Source organism: Amblyomma maculatum, chromosome 2, assembly GCF_055883805.1.
Source record: "Amblyomma maculatum isolate TAMU_Amacu chromosome 2, ASM5588380v1, whole genome shotgun sequence".
Classification (NCBI taxonomy): Eukaryota; Metazoa; Arthropoda; class Arachnida; order Ixodida; family Ixodidae; genus Amblyomma; species Amblyomma maculatum.
The window spans coordinates 161,554,170-161,575,200 of NC_139345.1; the positions used below are offsets into that span (position 1 = coordinate 161,554,170).

Sequence of the window (21,031 nt, forward strand, 5' to 3'; positions counted from 1 at the left end):
TCGCCATCCTCAGTTAGAGCTGAATACCTATTCTGTAGTGAGATCCTGAACTCTTCTGCCCTCCCCCTCACCGCCAATTTGTTGATGGGTTTCTTTTTTACTAATCTGTTCCGTTCCTTCTTCAGATTTAGGCTAATTCGGGAGCTCACCATCCTGTGGTCACTGCATCGCACTTTCCCGATTACCTCTACATCTTGCATAATGGCGGGGGTTGAACACATTATGAAGTCGATTTCATTTTTAGTCTCTCCGTTAGGACTTTTGCATGTCCATTTCCGGTTCTTCCGTTTGCTGAAGAAGGTATTCATGATTCGTAAGTTATTGCGCTCTGCAAACTCAACTAGTAACTCCCCCCTGCTATTCGTAGAACCAATGCCATAGTCACCTACTGCCTTGTCTCCTGCCTGTTTTTTCCCTACCTTGACATTGAAGTCGCCCATTAGTACAGGATACTGCGTCTTTACTTTTCGCATTGCCGATTCTACATCTTCATAGAAGCGTTCAACTGCCTAGTCGTCACAGCTACATGTAGGTGCATAGGCCTATACAACCTTCAGTTTATACCGCTTATTAAGCCTGATTGCTATGCCTGCAACCCTCTCATTAATACTATAGAATTCATCTATATTACCCGCTCTATACTTATTGACAAGAAAACCTACTCCTAGTTGTCGCCTCTCTGGTAAACCTCGATAACACGGTACATGCCCATCCTTCAGTACAGTATATGTCTCATTCGGCCTCCTAACCTCACTAAGCCCTATGACATCCCATTTCATGCCCTCTAGTTCCTCTAACAGCACTGCTAAACTAGCTTCACTAGCTAGGGTTCTAGCATTAAACGTTGCCAGGGTCAGTTTCCAATGGCGGCCTGTCCAGCGGAGCCAGGCTTTCTTAGCACTCCCTGCTGCGTCACAGGTGTGACCGCCGCCATGGTCAGTTGTTCCGCAGCCGCTGGTGACTGAGGGCCGGGGTTTTATGGAGCTTATCATAGGAGGTAGCGGCCAATTACTGCACCAGGGTGGCCAACTCCTGTTCTGGTGAGGGAGTGCGTTGCCGGAGGTGTTCACCGGCATCAGGTCGCACCCCAAACCTGTGTATGCAATTGGATCGCCACGCGGATTTTTTTTTATCCGGTGGAGAATTGCGCGGCACCGGGATTTGAACCCCGGTCCTCTTGCATGCGAGGCAGATGTTCTACCGCTACGTCAGATGAGATCTATGAATTCCTTGTCCTCCCATTCAGATTCTGCTGTGCTTCTGCCACCTTCCAGCGGATGAAGGACACTGTTCTCACAGGTCTAAAGTGGCCGACATCCCTTGTTTATCTCGACGACTTGATAATCTTTTCGCCAACGTTCACGGAACACCTGCGCCGCCTGAGAACTGTTCTAGAAGCCGTACTGTCTGCCAACCTTTCTCTCAAGCCGCAAAAGTGCCACTTCGGGTTCACCAAATTGAAGTTTCTTGGGCACATCGTGAGTGATGATGGCATCCGAGCTGACCATCAGAATCTTGCTGCCGTTGCTGCCTTTCCTGTCCCCGCCCACAAAAAAGCAGTCCGACTATTTTGAGGGCTGTGCTCCTATGATCGCCGCTTTATCAAAAACTTTGCAGAGATGGCCAGCCCTCTGCACTCCTTACTCGAAATGACGCAACATTTTCCTGGAGCGCCGAGCAGCAGATGGCTTTCGACGAGTTACGACGCTGGCTGTAGTCACACCCGATCCTGGCACATTTCGACGATGATGCCGACACAGAGCTACACGAATGCGAGCAACGTCGGCCTTGGTGCCGTTCTAGTTCAGCACCAAGACAGGGTGGAGAAAGTAATTGCCTACGCCAGCCGTACACTTTCCCGTGCGGAGCGCAACTATTTGACTACTGAAAAAGAATGGCTAGCGGTAGTATGGGCCGCTGCCAAGTTCCGCTCGTACCTTTATGGCCGACCGTTTCGTGTCATCACTGACCATCACTCGTTGTGTTGGCTGAAAAACTTAAGGGATCCTTGTAGCCGCTTAGCACGTTGAGCATTGCACCTGCATGAGTTCGATTTCGATGTTATTGATACGTCTGGCCGAAAGCACACCGATGCTGATAACCTGTCACCCTGTCACCGATGCTGATAACCTGTCTCCTTCGTCAGAATCCACCGAGGACAACAGCTTCCTTAGAGCAGTCACTACGTCCGACCTCTTTTCCAAACAGCGTGCCGACGCCAAGCTGCGACTGATCATCCACCATCTTGAAGGTCGGCACCCGACAATAACCCGGTGTCTTGCTCGGGGGCTGTCGTCGTATTGCCTCCGCTATGGGGTGCTTTATAAGAAGAATTCTACTTCGAGTGCAAAAACATACCTGCTTGTCATACCGGCTGATCTAAGACACGAAATCCTCCTGGCCTGCCACGATGAACCAACTTCCGGTCATCATGGCTTTACACGCACCCTAAACCAAGTTCGGCAGAACTATTACTGGCCACATCTTTCTCCGAGCGTTAAACGTTACGCACAGACCTGTCGGCAATGCCAGCGGCGAAAAAAACCCGTGCTCAAGCCATCCGGCATGTTACAATCTATCGAACCACCCCTCACACCCTTCGAGCAAGTCAGCATGGACCTTTTAGGCTCATTTCCTTTATCCTCGAACGAACCCAAGTGGATCGTAGTCGCCACAGGCTACGTAACACGCTACGCTGAAACAAAGGCCCTTGCCCGAGGTACTGCTTGCGAAGTTGCTCAACGACATTGTGCTCAGACACGGTGCACCATCGACCGTCATTACTGGTCGAGGAAAGGCGTTTACAGTTCGGCTACTGCGGGACACCTTAAATCTCAGCCATACCGAGCATAGCACAACAGAGTATCACCGTCAGACAAATGGCCTAATGGAAGGACTCAACAAAACTTTGGCGGACATGATCTCAATGTATATCGACGTTGAACATAAAATGTGGGACGAGATCCTGCCGTATGTCACCTTCGCCTACAATACGGCACCTCAGAAAACCCCGAAGTTTGCGCCGTTCCGGGTCGTATATGGCAGGGAGGCCCGCATGATGTTGAACGCGATACTCCCGTGCGGCGATGAAGCGGTCGAACCCGATGCCGCCCATTTCGCGGAACAGGCCGAGCAAGCCCGTCAGCTAGCACGGTTGCACATAAAGGAACAGCATGCCACCGACGCTCGACACTATAACCATTGGCACAGGGAAGTCCACTACGAACCGGGGGCCAAGAGTGGGTGTGGACCCCCGTGCGCCACCAAAGGCTTGTGCGAGAAACTGCTCCACAGGTATTTCGGACCCTTTAAAGTTTTGCGCCTCTTAAACAGCGTTAATTACAGAGTTATTCCAGATGGAACTGTGACCGTCAGTGCTCGCCGTCAGCGACTTGAAATTGTGCGTGCATGTGGTGCGCTTAAAGCCGCACTTTTCGCGTGACTGAGCGCTGTGTCAGCGTCGCGTTTCGTAACATTGACGCTTCCTGCATGTGAGACCTTGAGTTAATGTACAGTTCACCTCAGAACTAATTTTGTTTCTCCTCTCAACTCGTAATCGGGACGATGTTATTCTTTCACGTGGCAGGGGGGGGGGGGGGTAATGCCACGTGCCTAGTGCCGCGCGACTTCCGTGCTTGGTGCCGACGACGACGAAGCGGGAGCTGGCTCGTGAGGCGCGCTGGTGCTGGACTCTGTTATCGGCACTAGAAGCCAACCTTATTCTTGAGTCCTCATCTACGTGTACCTTTACGGCTCCATGTGGCTTGAGTCGCGTGACAATAGTTTACTCATACCTTCTTAGCAATGCGGGCAGGTTGGTTTGTTGTCCATTCCGACGGTTTGGCATTTGTACGCTTTACGCAACCGTCGCGACCGCCTCCACAGCGATCTTCTGACATTGCCGCGAGCTTTTTAGAGGTGTCAGCACCAAAATAGCCTAAGTATGGCCTCAAGGGCAGTACCGCGTTGGAGACGCATCCATGTTCAAAAACTAAAAATTGAATAAAGTGTAAATTTATTGCAGTTGAAGGCGAAGCAGATCAAATCGCATCTTGTTCTTTTGTGTTGCAGTCAACACACGAGTTAACCATTCGTATTTTCATCGCCAAGATGCGGCAGTAGTACCGGAGGCCTTCAGGCGGGGCAAGTAACACGCAAAAGTGTTCTTTTTATATAATACACGAACTGCAGTTGCTTTTAAACCAATCAAGAAACGTTTCTTTTCTGCTTGAGATTTTCAATGGGGTTCATTACCACACCGAGCGGCTTCATTCCAATAATTATTACGGCCGTATCGGCGCCCACAAAAAACTATGAGTGTATACAAAGGACGGTGTCATGGCGCAGCATAATATGCAGTATGAGAAAAGTCGCTCCACGTATGTGAGCCTCAAATTTCCATCCATTTCTTATGGTACAGCCTAGCACCTGTTACTGGATTTGATATTAGAGAACCTTTAAGGGGCGCGCAACGCACTTCGCAAAGATACGCTAAGTCGTGTTTTCGGAATGCTTTATGAAAACACTTTACAAATATAACATTCATAGCAGCTGCCACGAATCGGAGTTCAGGAAATAGATCGTTTTGCTTGCGTAGTACAACGCAGCAGCTGTTGTGCCTCTTCGTCGATGTTCCATGGGGTTCTCTCAGCAGCGGATGCCGTGTAGTCTTAGATGAAAATCTGCGCTGCATGTTTGACGTCGTTTTTATTTTCCCTGCAGTAGGCGCGGGAATCCATCTCCCTTTAATGAAAGCTGAGAAAAGAGATCTGTAGACGCAGCTGCGTAACCGGGAGCAGGTATGTTCGCAACACTTTCTTTACTTTTAATAAGGTTTGCTGACCAAACACAAGGGTGAAGCAGCACTTGCGTTTTCAACTTCGCCTTGAAATAGTTGGAATGGTGTCTTTCTGTTTACTTTTCGAACAAATATTGCAAGGAGCGAGTTCCGCTTTACAATAAGCGAAATATAGAGTCGACCTGCTGAACGTTTCTAAATCTGAGGCATTAAAATGATTATTAAAAACCAATCATGTAGCTCCATTTCATATTTCTTTTTTAATAGAGATATTTTCTGCTCGCAAAGTATTTAAGGCTGACGTTGTTTCTTGAACCTATCCGGCACGTTTTAATGAATTTTGGATTGTGAATTCGCGAACACAGATTCTAGGGGAATAATGTTCTCAGAAAAAAAAACCAACACATTGCATGATATACCGATGCTGCGCAATGTACGCGATGAAAATTAAACTCCATGGTTACTGACATAACATTGGTTGTGCCCTACTAGCATTTCTTTCAGCGCGTGAAATAAACAATAGAGACTACCAGACGGCCAATGGCCTAGATTTCTTAGATTTCTTTAAGAGGCCGCCGTAATACGAGACAATGAATGCGGATTTCTCAATGCAGAGGTTCCTTTGCATTAACGCTTCCAAGGGAGAATAGTGTGCACTTTTCTTGGTAATGCGGCATCAATTTAGAAGCGGGCAGGAGCACAAGTGTTGGACCAAGCAGGAGAGAACAGAACGACAAGTGTAGTGAGCGCATTTGCTCATTAAATGGAAAGTAAAGATCACACGAATCTCATAGCCTGCTGCCGTAGGCGCCTAATTCTCTGACGGAGGCACAGAGACCGTCATTCCCACCGGTAGAGACGGCTGTTGAACTTTTCGAAGCGCCAGTGCGCAGAAACTGACGCCGCCGAATAGAAGTGTGGGAGAGGTTCGGTGTATACGACGGCCGCACATTTCAAGTGCCCCAGAATGCGCTGTACAGATCTTTGTGAGGCACGTTGAGTGTATGCATGGTTACCAAAGAATCATTCTATTTTATCTTCTTCAGCATAAGTGGTACGGATAAAGCACTAGGGGAAATACATTGCGAAACGTGGCGCATGCGAGAATCATTGTCTGAACAGCTCTGATACACTATTTGCTCTGAGAAGGTAGCGGCCTAAGTTGTGCTGGAAAATATGATAGTAATACTATGATGTTGCGACCAAGCAGCAAGGGTCGACCACGGCCCAAGTAGCACACAGTGGGCTATGACTTGGGAGCCCACATTGGGCCCGTGGGGGCAGCCCATACGGGCCCCATGCAGGCCCCAATCAGTATTAATATGGGCAGCCCTAATAGGGCTGCCCGCATTCCACCCAGATAGCCGAATGTGGCCAGCATACCAGAATCACTAATGGGTCTACTTTTGTGCAGTCAATGCCGCCCAGTTGATCAAGGTTTTAAATTTTGAGTTGATTAATCCCACCAATACCTCAATTGTACAGGCGTGGACTTTGCGGAGGCCAGTCCGTTTTGGGCTGGACGACTTTCTGCCCTCATGGGTTGAATTTGGCATTTTCGGGGCTTCCCAAGTTTAATTAATCATAAAGTGTGAAACAATAGGCACTATTTCTTTACCTTGTATTCCACACTCAGTAACATAAAAAAAAATTTATTCCCAACACTACAATAACGTGGGCTGGCCCGCATCACCCTCAAAAAGTTGGTATGAATATTTATTTCTGTGATATGTTTAGAATAATAAAAGCGCAGAAAAATTTGGAGGCAGTTCAGTACACACTCATAAAGCGAAACAGTTACTGCTGCATATTTTCTGCCAATACTGCATAATTAACTAAGGTTTTAGAGTAAAATTAGATCGTCTTTATTCATGGCATAGATATGATTCGGAGAGTTATGTTAAACCTCCAGAAAAGAGAATTAGCGGCCGGTAACATGAGTTACATAAATAAAATAGTGCCTTAAATATATGGTGGAGACGTTTCAGAGCGGTAGGCCCGCCAACGGCCAATTTGGAGCCCAATGTGACCTTTCATGGGCAGCCCCAATTGGGCTGATCTTATTTTTTCTGCATGGAATACGAAAATATGTTGCATTATCCCGCAAGTACCCCAAGAAATAACCGTAGGGAAAGCGTGGGGGCGTCCCCACTTTTCAGCCTGGCCGTAAACCATGCGAGACTTATTAGGCTTTTGAGCGGGCAGCCCCATTCGGGCTAGCCCGTGTTCTCTTTGCTTTAGGCCAACATTTGCATTGGATCTGCCCTAAAGAGCCCTGCAAGAAACCAATGCGGGCCGAAGCGGGAAAGAGCACTTGCGTGAGCTGCTACAGGCCATGCGGAAAATTTCCAAGTTTTTGGTGGGCAGCCCCATTTCAGGCAGCCCAGTAATTTTCTGCATGACGCTCACATATCCGTCTGACCTTCCCTCGAGTACCCCTCAAAGGTCCCAAATAGGAAATGTGCAGGCATATACCCGTATTTAGCCTATTGGCTTTTGTGTGGGCAGCCCCAATTAGCTTAGCCCATACGTTTTCTACACAACGCCAACATTTGCTTTGTATCAGCCCTAAAATTCTCCAAGCGGGACCCTTGAGGGCCAGATGTGGGAATATGAACTCAGTTAGCCCTTTCCACTCCTTTATGATGCCTAAATGGAAGAAGCAAGGGCAAGCCCAGTTTGGGCTTGCCCGCGTGGGCGTTATTGTGGTTACCCAAGCCCAACTTGCCCATACGGGCCCCAGGTGGGCCACGTAACGTCTGCTACTTGGCTACTTGGGGGTGCACAATGCTCAGAGCGCACTAGTTCAGATATATCGAGCGCGAACGTAAAAGGACAGGCAGAGAACGTTGAGCAGCATGAGTTCGTCACTCACAGCAAAATTTTAAACAATGTCAATATCTCTGCAGGAAATATACTTAAATTTTGTCTTGTGACGATTTCTAATTTGAAGTCTTTATTAATATTCTGATGTCCACGAGTCTCATGACCTCAAGCTATTCCGAATTATACCGTACATATTGATAAAATTTTGTTGTTTAAAATTCGTCATCAAATATGTGACCAACTAGCACCTCATGCGGGATAAATGCATTGCTCCTTTCGTGGGCTTCCAGCGAAGGGACACCAGCATCCCGCTAACACCATAAATAGCGGAATGTAATGTTCTTTTGATCACAATGGTTCTTTCTCAGGCAAAAAAAGAACACATATGAGACGATAAACTAAACAATGAAGTAAATAAACATTGGGCTTGTTTTGGCATCCTTTATTTTTTATGCTAGAGGTATGGCACACACCTAAAGCGGTTTGGACTAAAAAAGCGATGGAAAATTGACGGACCCTTAATATACTGCTCTGAATCGAATGCATTTATGAAATTAATGTATTGGGTTCCATATTTGCCTGAAAGGTATCCATTTCGTGCATAATAATGATAGTATTAGTAGCTGGCGCTTCCCCGCTAAGACGTGTATCATAAATCAATAGCGCATTCATGTTTTTTAAGGAAATAAAGAAAGGTGCGTATTTATGGCGTGCGTTCGCTTTTTCACAAACGCGGTTAAAACAGGTATAATACGTTCAATGCGCTCGCGTTGATTGTTCTTCTTGCTCTGTTCTTTAGCTCTGTTTCCCAGGAAGTAAAAAAAATAAAAAGATGTAATTAGACGGGGAAGTTTGATAAAAGAACGTGCCAGTCGATTAATTTGATTTTAGGGCAGGGTAAAGAAGAATCTGAACAGGGACCTCTGTTGTCAATTTCGGCCGAGGCTTTTGGGAGGCTGAAGCAAGTTCTATTTGAATTGGTGCTTTGCTGACATCGTACTCCTCTCCGTTTCATGCGCTAAATCTAGCATTAGCATTATCCGCTTAGCACAATAGTAAAGGAAATAAGCTATATTGACTCATGTCATTCATAAACGTCGACGGAGAATGACACAGGCGATTGGAAAAAGACGACGAAGTGAACCTGTGCTCCATCTCTTGCTGACCTGACTGGCTACTGGTGTTCGTCGGTGCCAGGTTTCTGTGCAACGTTACGTTACGTTACAAATCTGCTGGAGACAGTGCGGGGTACGATTCCAGTCCTGCATAAGCTACATGCCACTACGGAGCTTACTTTGGTACATCAGCGCCTCCGCCGCCGCCTGCGTGTAGAGCCCCCGGTATTTGGACTCTTTACGGCCGCTACCAGGACAACGTAGCATCAGGCGGTCGTAGAATCGGCTGAAATGACACATGAGAGCAGGCCTCCTACGAACTCCTGTGTCATCAGCTGGAAGACCTCCGTCTTTTTATGGCGATGTGTTTAATGCCGCCGAGGACTGGCTTGAGAGCTACGAGCGTGTTGCTCGTTACAACGGGTGGACAGATGATCGTAAGCTCCACAACGTGTGCTTTGCTTTGGAAAATTTTTCAAGGGCAGCGTTTGAAAGCCACGAGGCTTCGTTGTTATACTGGGAAGCCTTCTGTTGGGACTTCAAAGCCGGTTTTCATAGTAAAGACGGCCGGGAGGGAGCAGAAGCTGCACTACAGTCGCGCAGACAGCGCCAGAACGAGAGCGTATGTTCTTTGAGGACATGACACATCCATACAAGCGCACAGATCCACAAATATCAGAGGAGAAGAAGCTGCACCGCCTAATGCGGGGCGTTAAAGGGCCACTGTCCAGGGAAGGACCTCTTAAGCAAAGGAGCCTAGTGTTTTAATCAGGTACCGGAGATAGTCTGTGCAAAATGCTAGTGACACGCGCGCCGCAAAGCAACAAAAATACAAATCAAAGCTCTCTCATGGTCTCCTTTGGGACGCCAGCCTCCCCGTTTTCTGCGCTGGCCCGTCGAGCCACAGTAATGACGAACTCCCAGAGAACGACGTCCATTGGTCCGTCTCGCTGACTGACGGGAGAAGGATGGGTGTCTACCGCTCGCTGCGCGCTTTTCCCTCGCTACGACCAGACTGAATCCAGCGGCGCGCTCTCCCTCGGCCGTTTTTTCTTTTTTCGCGCTCGCGAAGTGCCACGCCCCACCTCCCGCCAAACGCGGAGGAGGAATGGGAATTTGTCTTGTGGAGGCTGGACGACCTCGGGCAGGAGAGTGAAAAACCTTTGCGAGGGAACGGAAGGAGACAAGCATGGCAGAATCGGGCGATTGCGGTGGCTGTTACTGCGTTATTAGTTACTCTTTTCAAAAACATCTTGCGGCCTTGCGTTTTTGAGGCGAAGCCTCACAGTCACCGGGGAAGAAAATATTTTCGACCGGAGGGTGGACAGTGGGCCTTAAGTGAGAAATTTACGCTCGACTGGTGCGCATCTCACCAAGTAGTGTGGCGGAGTTCTCAGTGAGGCTGCCACCATGGTGACGACGCTGCAACACCTAGCCTGTCGATACAACCCTGAAGTGAACACTATTGGGTCCGACGCATTCCAAATGACAATGAAAGTCGGCAGCGACATGAAGGCAATATGCAACCTTATCCACCCTATCGTACGAGAGGAACTGCAAGCCGTCCGGATGCCTTGGTATACGCCATGTTTTCCCTCACTGGCTGAAGTCATCCGGGACAAGGTGCGTATGGCAGCAGAGCAAGTGCCTGACGTTCCCCACTAGTTCGACGCGGGACCCGCCTATGCATCCATCCTGCCTAAGGCCCCACGCCGGACCACAGTATCAACGCCACCGCTCCAGAAATGTAGCCGCAGGGTCCTCTACGTTACTCCCCTCGGCCAACCTACCAGCGACCCCGTAAGAGTCAAGTATGGCGGGCCCGGAACCGTCGGCCCCTCTTCTATCAATGCGTTGAAGCCGGTCACCTCTACAGGGCGTGCCCGTACCGCCGCGTCGGCATGCAGGGTTTTGCACTGGATGACCCCTGCCTTCGGAATGACGAATGGCCTACTGAGATCGTAAGCCACCTTGCGGCACGACAGTATTCCATCACATTTGACTGTCAAGAGTGTTGTACGCATTGTCCAAACTATCGCCGAAGCCCCTCTTCTAGCTCTTGCCGGGAAAACTGATACCAGCGGCCTTTGGAGGCAGGGTCGCCGGTATCAGGAAGTGTGAACATCCTCCGTCATCGTCAAGCCGATTCGACGAGATTTCGCTGGTGCCAGGTAGCGGCAGCATCCGACATGCTAACCTTTGACCAATACGACGAGATTTTGCTTAAGACAGGTAGCGGCCCCATCCGACATACTACCTCCGATTTGTGCGTAACGATTGATGAAGTGGATGTCACTGCATTGCTCGACACCGGTGCCGATTATTCAGTAATGAGCCATGGCTTCGCCCGAGAACTGTAGAAAGTATTGACGCATGGCCCGGCTCGAAAATTCGCATGGCGTGGACTCACATGAGTTTCCCTGCTGGCAGGCGCACAGCGCTGGTGGGCATCCGTGGGTTTGTGTATATCGAATTCGCCGTACTTCCCGAGTGTTCGAATGACTTGATTCTTGGCCTAAACGTCCTGCAGACCACCAGCGCTGTCATTGACAGGAAAGAAACACGTGTGACGTTCTCGACGAAACGGGGCTTGGCGCGCATTAAACACAAGGATCAGCGGGACTGAACGTTTTGCGTATAATCGACAATGACGTGAGGGTGACAGCGTGGTCTAGTGTGCTGGTTCGTGTGAGGCATGACTTATTTCACGACTACGAGGACATCGCGGATTGATACCTCTCAATACACCTCGAGAAGAAGTTAGCCGTCGCTCGAGAATTCGTTCAACTCCATAACAGTTGTGCTACTGTCCTCCTGGTGAATTTTTCTAAGGAGATGCTGCACCTCGCCAAGGACACGGCTGTTGCCTTCCTCCACGATGTCACTGCCTTGCCTCATTCATGCACCGCCGGAGCCAGCCCTCAAGAAGAGGCCGCTTTTTGCCACGCTCTTCAAACAGTTAAAATTAGCCCGGACTTGACGCCCGATCAGAGGAATACCCTATCGACTCTTCTCACTTAATTCGCAGCTGCTTTGCTACGGGCTCCAAGGTAGGTCGCACTCCTGTCACCAAGCATCGCATCATCATCGATGAGACCACGCTACCGGTATGTCAGCGCGCGTGCCGGGTTTCTCCTAAGGAGCGTAGAGCCATTAAAACGCAAGTAGATGAAATGCTTACGGACGGAGTGATCCAGCCTCCGATGAGTCCATAGGCGTCGCCAGTGGTCCTTGTCGAAAAGAAAGATGGCACCTTTGATTCTGAGTCGATTACTGAAAGCTAAATAACTTGACCAAAAAGGACATCTGTCCATTCCCCATGATTGATGATGCCTTCGACTGAATACGCAACGCCAGGTTCGTCTCCTCATTAGACTTAAAAAGCGGATACTGGCAAATAGAAGTGGATCAGAGAGACCGAGAGACGACTGCATTTGTGACGCTCGGCGGCCTATACGAGTTTAAGGTGCTTCCAATTGGTCTTTGCTCTGCGACGGCCACGTTCTAACGTATGATGGACACAGTTTTTCCAGTTCTGAAGTTGCCGTCATGCTTGGTGCGCTTAGAGGATATTGTTTTTTCCCGGCTGCTTTTTAGCAACACCTGGACCGGTTGCGCATTGACCTCCAAGCGCTCAAACGCGCTCAACTAACGATCTAGCCTGGGAAATCCATTTCGCTTTCAAGGAACTAGGCTTTCTCGGCCGTGTTGTGAGTGCACAGGGCGTTGTCCCTGATCCCGACAAGGCTACCACAGTACGAAAAGGCATTCGCTGATTTCCGTGTCTTTGTTCTTACTACCGACGCTTCGTTTAAGGGTTTTCCAAGATGGCTGAACCACTGACAGTACTAATCAGAAGACACCCTTCCTGTGGGGAAGTGACAAGAAAAAGCATTCCAGGAACTGCGAAGTCGCCTACACCGTCTCTTTGTACTTGCCAATTTCGATGAAGACGCCGCAACCGACGTACACACCGATGCCAGCAACGTTGGCCTCGGGATGGTACTGATCCAGTGGCAAGATAGAGTAGAACGAGTTATCGCTTACGCGAGCTGAACACTGTCAGAGGCGAACTATTCTGCCATGAAGAAGGAGTGTCTTGCGGTAATCGGGGCCATCAGGAAATTTCGACCATATCTGCAGGACGACTCTTCCCTATTGTCAGCAACCATCATTCGTTGTGCTGATTGGCAAGCCTTAAAGACGAGTCTTCACGCTTGGCTCGATAAAGCCTCCGTAATCAAGAGTATGACGTTAGTGTTGTTTATAAGTCGAAACACAGCACCAAAAGTGAGATTGCTTGTCATGCGCGCCCTTGAACTCCACTACAGTGCAAAATACCAGCGATTTCCTCATTTATTGGGGCCATTAGTCAATCCCAAATGGCTGGACCTTGAATGCAAGGACCTGAAGCTGGCGCCGCTCATCGATATTTGGAAGCATGTGGTGGTAATGCAACGCTTGTTTTCGTTGTGGCTTGCAGTCGTACGCTTGCAGTCATACAGGCGCCATTTGGAAAAATCAAAAGAGCCATTCCTACTCTTAGTACCTACGCTCCCACGGTTTGCCATTTCCTGAGCTTGTCGCGAAGAACCGTCCGCCGGCCATTTGGGAGTTCGGGAGAACTACAATTGGCCAAAATTATTACCTTCAGCACAATCTTACGTTAAAAAACTGCCGTGACTGTCAACGCCGAAAACCCCACCCGTGAAACTAGCCGGATTTCTCTAAAACATCGCGCTACCCAAAACTCCTTTCCAACCAGTGTAGATGGATCTTCTTGGTCCTTTCCCGAAGTCAACTATTGAAAAACGTTGGAGTGTTGTCGTGACAGGCTACTTGACCCGGTATGTTGAGACCGCATCTCTCACAAACAGCGCTGTCAGCAAAGTAGGAGCTTTTTCTCCATTACATCGTATTGAGTCATGGCGCTCCGGCTATTATCATAATCGACAGTAGGACAGCATTTACGGCCCGCCTGACAAAGACTATGCTGAATTATATACACACTAGCCATAGACGAGCCACAGAATACCACCCGCAGACTAATGGCTTTGTAGAACGGCTTAACAGAACTCTGGTCGACATGCTGCCCATGTACGTGGATATACAGCATAAAACCTGGGATCAAATTCTCCCATACGCCACGTTTGCGTACAATACGGCACTTCAAGGGACGATGAAGCTCACTTCCTTCGAGCTTGTCTTCGGCCGTCGAGTGGCCACTCCCCTGGTTATGGTGCTACCCGTATACCCCGACTGCGAACATGAGATTAACATGGACGTCGCTAGTTTTATTTAGCGTGCGGAAGTTCGGCAGCTGGCAAGACAGCTCATATACCAACAGCAACTAGACGCTGCCGGCTACAACCAGGAACGGCGCTTCGTTGCCTACAAGTCTGGAGACTACGTCATGATTTGGACGCTTGTTATCGCGGACTGCCTCGAAAATTGCTTCGCCAGATACTTTGGCCAATATTGTGTTCTACGGCGCATCAGTGATGTTACATACGAAGTTGAATCCACGAACCGAGACCAATAAAGCCACAGACGACGCATGTTCACTGACATTGTACACGTCGTCCGAATGAAACACTACCACGACCGCCCCGCTGACTGATCTTGATACTGATGGCCCTGTTTTGTATTGTGGTCTTCCGATATCAACCTAACATACTATCTGTCAGCTCATCAGTCTGCTGCTAGTTGAATATACTGAGGCGATGCTGAAAAGAAGCGAGGCTATAACACATGCGATTCATAAAAGACGACGGGGAAAGACATGGGCGATTGAGAAAATATGACGAAATGAAACTGCTCCGCCTCGTGCTGACCTGGTTGGTTGCTGGTGTTCCTCGGTACGAGAGTGCTGTCTCTGTAACGTTATCTTACAATATCTTTGGGTTTGCGATATAACCTCTATAGTTATTGCAAACGCTCATTTTTTCAAGTATACGGAAGACAAGAGCTTCGTGGTGTCTAAGATGAGCAGGAACAGTTTCGCGTGCTTCTTTATGCCTTGGTGTCCTCCCCTTCTGCATCGTTAAGTACACCAGCTTGAAAAACAGCCACCTCATCGAGTTCTTGTCATGGGAACAAACGAAAATTAATTCAAGTATGATTCAAGCAGCTCATCACCGGCTTTTGTTAACGAGAAAGCGCTATATTGCGCACCAAAGCACAATACTGCGTGCAACTGAAAGTGTCCGCAGAATTTGTATCCAAAGCTGTGGTCCCATAAGGCTTCTGTGAGGTCTTGCGAAAGTGGGTTGTCTCACGAGTCAAGTATATTCAGTGTAATGGCAAATCATAGTGTTATATCATCATCATCATCAGCCTGATTATACCCACTGCAGGGCGAAGGCCTCTCCCATATCTCTCCACTTAACCCGGTTCTGTGCTAGCTGCATCCACTTGACCCCTGCGAACTTCTTAATCTCATCCGCCCACCTAACTTTCTGCCGCCCCCTGCTACGCTTTCCTTCCCTTGGAATCCAGTTTGTTACCCTCAGCGACCATCGGTTATCCTCTCTTCGCACTACATGTCCTGCCCATGTCCATTTCTTCTTCTTAATTTCCACTAGAATGTCGTTAACTTGGGTTATTTCTCTGACCCACTCTACACGCTTTCTATCTCTTAATGTTACCCCTACCATTTTTCGTTCCATAGCCCTCTGGGTTGTCCTCAACTTAAGTAGAACTCTCTTGGTTAGCCTCCACGTTTCAGCCCCATAGGTGAGTACAGGCAAGATGCAACTGTTGTATACTTTCCTCTTGAGCGATACCGGTAAGCTGCTAGTCATAATCTGCGAGTGCTTGCCAAATGCGCTCCATCCCAATCTTATTCTTCTTGTTATTTCCTTTTCATGGTCCGGATCTGCTGTTACTACCTGTTCTAAGTAGATATATTCGCCTACTACTTCCAGTATTTCGCTACCTAATGTAAACTCCTGTTCCTTCCCGAGGCTGTTAAACATTACCTTAGTCTTCTGCATATTGATTTTCAAGCCTACCTTTCTACTTTTCCTGTCTAGGTCATCTATCATTATTTGCAGTTCATCTCCCGAGTTGCTTAGCAAGGCAATGTCAAGTGTTATATCAGTGAACTAAAATATTGGGTAGTTTACTCACATGCACAGCTCGTGGTGTCCCCGTCGGTGTCTACAGGGCGCGGCGGCGTATAGTGGCGCTGCGTGTGTATTCACTGGTAAAAAGCAGTGCCGCGCCCGGCAGGCGTCAAAGTAACCGCGCCAACAAATGGAAATATTATCGCGATATTTGCGTGAGTGTTGCTGAAATGACTAAGCAGACCTTGAATGGAACTTATTTCTGCCCTGTGCATATGTTCAATGAACGTTAATCAATACACTTGTCCCGTTGAGATGATCGCGCAGTCTCACTTGTGCCTGGAATGTATCGCTAGAAAGAATTTTAATGCACTGCTCACGCAGCAATTATACAACTCTTAGTATTATTACTTAACGTCACTATTAATTTAATGTGGTGTAGTGCTATGTCAATAATTCCAGATACTTCCTCATTGAAGCCAAATGATGATCGGTATGAAGCAAAGTACTATTTAAGGTAGCCTTGCTTGGGTGGACAGAAGATGTTATTTTTTTCTTATGTACTGGTAAAACTGCGGGCTCTTCATTTTCATCATAATGTATCCAAAAACCCATTTCCTGCCGTAGCGCATGCCCTACGGCTTCACTCGTGCAGCAACAAAATATTGTCGAAAAGCCTCTTGCTGCCATGAGGGTAGCATATACACTTTTTCGTTCAAAACTTTCCCTCCTCTGCTTCTATAGGGGAGAATGTGTATGTGTATTCCATTGCTATATAGCGGATAATGAATATGTGTATGCCATCATCATGCGGAAAAATGTATACGTTAGAATGACAGGCCGTTGCTGACATTCCCGACCTCGTGAACATGAATCTGTGCTTTCTGATGAGGGGCGAATTCGACAAAACACTGCTAGAAGCATTTAAGGAAACCACCATTAAGGAAACCACCAGGAAACAAAGAGCCCCCACTAAATCCTGGAAGCATATCATATTACCAAAATTATAAGAATTGTTTTAGTGACACGTCTGTGACCTTGCTTGATAAATAATTAGTTCTTATGCTCCTTAGAGCACACATATAGATAGCATGCTGTGACGGGCGTTTCATTTTCCTCGTGATTATCATTATTTATCAATTTTTTTCTTGTCCTGTGTGCATGCGTGGCTTCTTAAACGGAGGGTATATTAGAGTGTGAATTTCTGCAAAATAAACTCATTTGTTAGTCACGCGTTGTCCTGTGTACCTCTGTGTGTCTGCATCCTTCCGCTGGTTTCAATATTTGCGAATATGTACTGGCTCTGCAACCTTCGTCTTGCATCCAGGCGCGTTGCAATGGTATTGATGACGAGCCGACCTATTAACAGCCTGTCCTAGTACAGCAAACACCTAGTACACGCCACATTTATTTAGTTATCACACAAGGTGAGAAAGAAACGCCCGAGGAGTTCCAATCACAGATAGAATAAAAATACACTGACGCACGTGTATAAATAATACTTTAATTTACGACTGAAGCTTAAACAACAACCTAAACTGGAACCATAAGTGAAGAACAGTCTAAAGTGACCCCCAAGAAGCGCTAAAAAAGTAACACTAAACAAAACAACTAAGCAACGGATGCGCACAACGCATTGGCTGGTGGACAGCGAAGAGGCGCTGAAAAATCCTACCGTGAAGTCTACCGCGGCGCCACCTGGTGTTGGTGCCACGAATCAGAAGCCTGTCAACATGCGCGGGGGCTCCGCTCCCCGTCGAGCCGGCGCGGATTGAGCACACTAGCCAATATTCTAGACCACTAGACCACTGAGCGTCATACTTGGCCGCATAGCCATGTAATATTATCATGTGCCATGAGACGCCATAAAGTTGAAGAGCGGTTTATGTCGCTTCATCTGAGTGTACTTGTCTTTATGCTAACCATGTGACATAATGACTAAGTGACGATTAGAAGTGTAGAATGGTAGTGTTAATTAATAAAGCGTAGCTTGAAAAAAAGGATGACGCCAAACCTGAGTCACATGACTGATCCACATCATTCAAGATCCACAGCCGCAACACGGTTATTTCGCATTTCACCTCTGAAGCAGATTTTAGCACTAAGGAAAGTATCACAGAGTATTTTAATTTTTTGCAACGTGGGTCCTGTGCCTATTATGTATGAATTCCTCCCTTTGCCAGAAACCGAGTGCGAAGCGAAGGGAGCGCTTCTGTCAATGTGGAAACAGCGTGTACCCAGAGGCGCTCTGACTGAAACCGGCACATTACCCAAATCAGCACTGCCAAGCTACTGGCGCAGCTACTCATGCAGTACTTCGCACGCACGCACGCACGCGCACACGCGCGCACACACACACACACACACACACACGCACGCACGCACACACGCACGCACGTACACACACACACACAAATGCACGCACACACACATATAATATATATATAATGAAGGGTTTATTGGGGTTCGAAGGACTGGAGAAGGCGATCAGTGACGCAAGCCGATCGTATTGCGAAGCACAATCTCTTTCGATCGACAGCTCCAGCTTCCAGTGCGCGCTACAGCTGATCGGCCAGGAACCCAGCAGCCTTCATCGTTTTTTGTGTCGGTGCTGTGTCATCTTTTTCTTTACAATTGCCCCGGCGGAAAGAGGGGGCCCTCCTGGCGATTTAAGGCGAGGGGAAAAAAGGAGATTGTAGTATGGCAGAAGTCGACTGACGTAAACAATTTCTCGCTCGCGGCGACGGTAGTCCGAAGAAGGCGTTGTCGACTCCACGACGTAGGTAACTGGAGATGTATGCTCCAATGCACAGTAATGGCCATTATACTTTGCTGAGAACTTCGAATCAGCCGCAACACAGAGCCAAACGAGGGTGTTGGTAGGAAAGTCAGGAGCGGGGCGAGCCATGATCGTACTCATGTAGGCGAAGATCTTGAATGTCGGACGTGGATGAGCGAGCTAGCTGGTGCCCCTGCTCAGCATTACGGGCAACAGCAGAAAGAAATGTGTACTCTGAACTGTCTGGGAGGTAAGGAAGTCTGGGTTTCAGCAGACAGGAAGGCTCACCATCGTATAGCCGAAAGAATGGCGAAACTCCAGTCTTTGCCTGAGATGCAATGTCATAGACATAGGTGACGTGCGGAAGCATCTAATCCTAATTAGAAGCGTGAGCAGAAACGTACATGGCGAGCCAAGAGTTCGGGTAAACCTTTCTGTAAGGCCGTTGATTTGAGGGTGGTAAACGGTGGTAGTTCGGTGCATTGTTTGGCAAACGTTCAACAACTCGTGGACATACATGGCAGTAATTGAATTACAGTAATGGAATTACTGTAATTTATTTACTTTGCTCGGTAATTTGTAATGTAATGAATTCCTTTTTCGGTTTGGTAATTTAGTAATGTAATGAATTACTTTTGGCAGTAATTTCGCAGCAAAGGTAATTAATTACTTTCGAAATTACTTTTACTAAAATGCGCCACTACTCCTTCAATATATGACGAAGTAGAGTGCCGTGAAAGCAGGAACGGCGTGCGGCAAGCGAAGCCAGCGTAACGGATCGGCAAAGGGGGACAGAGTTGAGCAGAACAGTGCGTCTGAGACCTCAACTATTCTCCAAGCAGCAGGATACAAGGCGTCAAGGGAATGCTAAAGGGAGAAATGGTGCAATAAGGCTGGAGCTGAAAACTAGTTTGGAGCGCGGCGTGGCGTAGCGCCACTCCCTGTTGCGTCGGCTAGGGCACAGTGGTGCCTGGTTACACTCAACACCAGGGGGCGAAGGAGGATTGGGATTGGGGGAGATAGGCAGAAGGATCCATGACGTGAGGCCCCGGGGCTTGAGCATTACTGAGCAGTGAGCACAAATGTGCCGACAACGATTCTTGGGACTGCGGAAGCAATAAATGAGCTAGCTTCTTCGTGCCCTTCAAATGGCGGAGACAGCTCCGGGCCAGCAAGACACTGGGTTCGCCGGCCATTTCAGGACCATTCGACCGTGTTTTATTTTTTTGGGGGTAGTCTTGTTTTTGTAATAGCACGTACTGTAGGAGAGAGAGAAGGAATAGCTCTCTAGGACGGAATTTGGCAGGAAGACGAGAGATTGTGTGTGCTTCGCGTCTGAAGAACAAACTGTTGTTTTGTTTACTAGCTTTTCTAAGTTTTTGCATGGATGGAAACTAGAAAGTATTAAAAGTAATTTAATTACTCAGTAGAAGTAATTGTAATGTAATTTCATTACTTTTTGGGAGCAGTAATGAGTAATTTAATTTAATTACTTTTCTGCAATTTTCAGCAAAGTAATTAGTAATGTAATTTAATTCATTTTCAAAAGTAATTTTGCCTGTATGCTCGTGGACAACTTGTCAGAGGAAGACGCAGCCACGGTCGCTGAGAAGTTCACAAGGAGCCCCGTCTCGTAGAATAAAGTGACGTAGAATAAAGGAAGCGACGTAACTAGCACTATCCGCAGGCAGGGCTGCTGTCTCGGTGGTTCCCTGGTTATCCAGTGGTTGCCTGATGTCGAATATGTAAGGGGACCTAAAGGTCGATGCCGACACGACCGAAGGGTCGTGCTGGAAGGAAATGGCTGTAATGGGCCGGCAGAGGTGCGTGGATACGAATTCGGCTGCTGATAAGCAGTACTGGAGCGAGTATAGCATCGGGCAAAGTTGTACAGCCCCCGCCAGTAGTACCGCTGGCGGAGACGCTCATATGTCTCCAGCAAGCCATCATATGAGTTTTGCGGATCGGCTTTGTGATGGGCACAAATTTCTGTGCTAAGATGGCAAGGAGGGACCAAAAGCCATTTGCGACCATCCGGACTATAGCTTGCGCGATACCGCAGACCACACCAGATCTTAAAAATTGGAAATTTGGCGACAAAGGGCTCGCGGGAACGAAGACGTTGAGGACGCGGCGAGGACGTCTAGGAGCGAAGATATCCAAGAACCCCGCCATTGCTCAAAATTCAGGTCCTCGAAAATAAGGACTGCAATGGAGAGTTCGGATATCGGTTCCGAGGGTGCAGGAGAAGGCAGTGGCGAATGCGACAAGGCGTCAGCGTCGGAGTGACTCATCCCGAATGATAAATGACGTCAAAGTCGAAGTCTTGAAGGTGAAGAGCCCAGCGGCCGAGGCGTCCAGAAGAGTCATTAACGGAAGCCAACCTGCTGACGGCATGTCGGGGGCACCGCGGTTAATATGGATGATAGCAAAGGGAAGAAGCAGC

General features: G+C 48.1%; 1 protein-coding gene across 2 annotated transcripts in view; it reads left to right on the forward strand.

The window, feature by feature from the left end:
* The first annotated feature begins 4,606 nt into the window (after positions 1 to 4,606).
* Positions 4,607 to 21,031, forward strand: part of LOC146200314 (carbohydrate sulfotransferase 2-like) — a 120,288-nt gene continuing 103,863 nt past the window's right edge. The window contains exon 1 of one of the 2 annotated variants that reach the window (XM_084595497.1): positions 4,607 to 4,799. The gene's annotated coding sequence lies outside the window, so the exon portion shown is untranslated. The remainder of the gene's footprint in view (positions 4,800 to 21,031) is intronic. The other variant, XM_084595495.1, reaches the window with a different exon arrangement.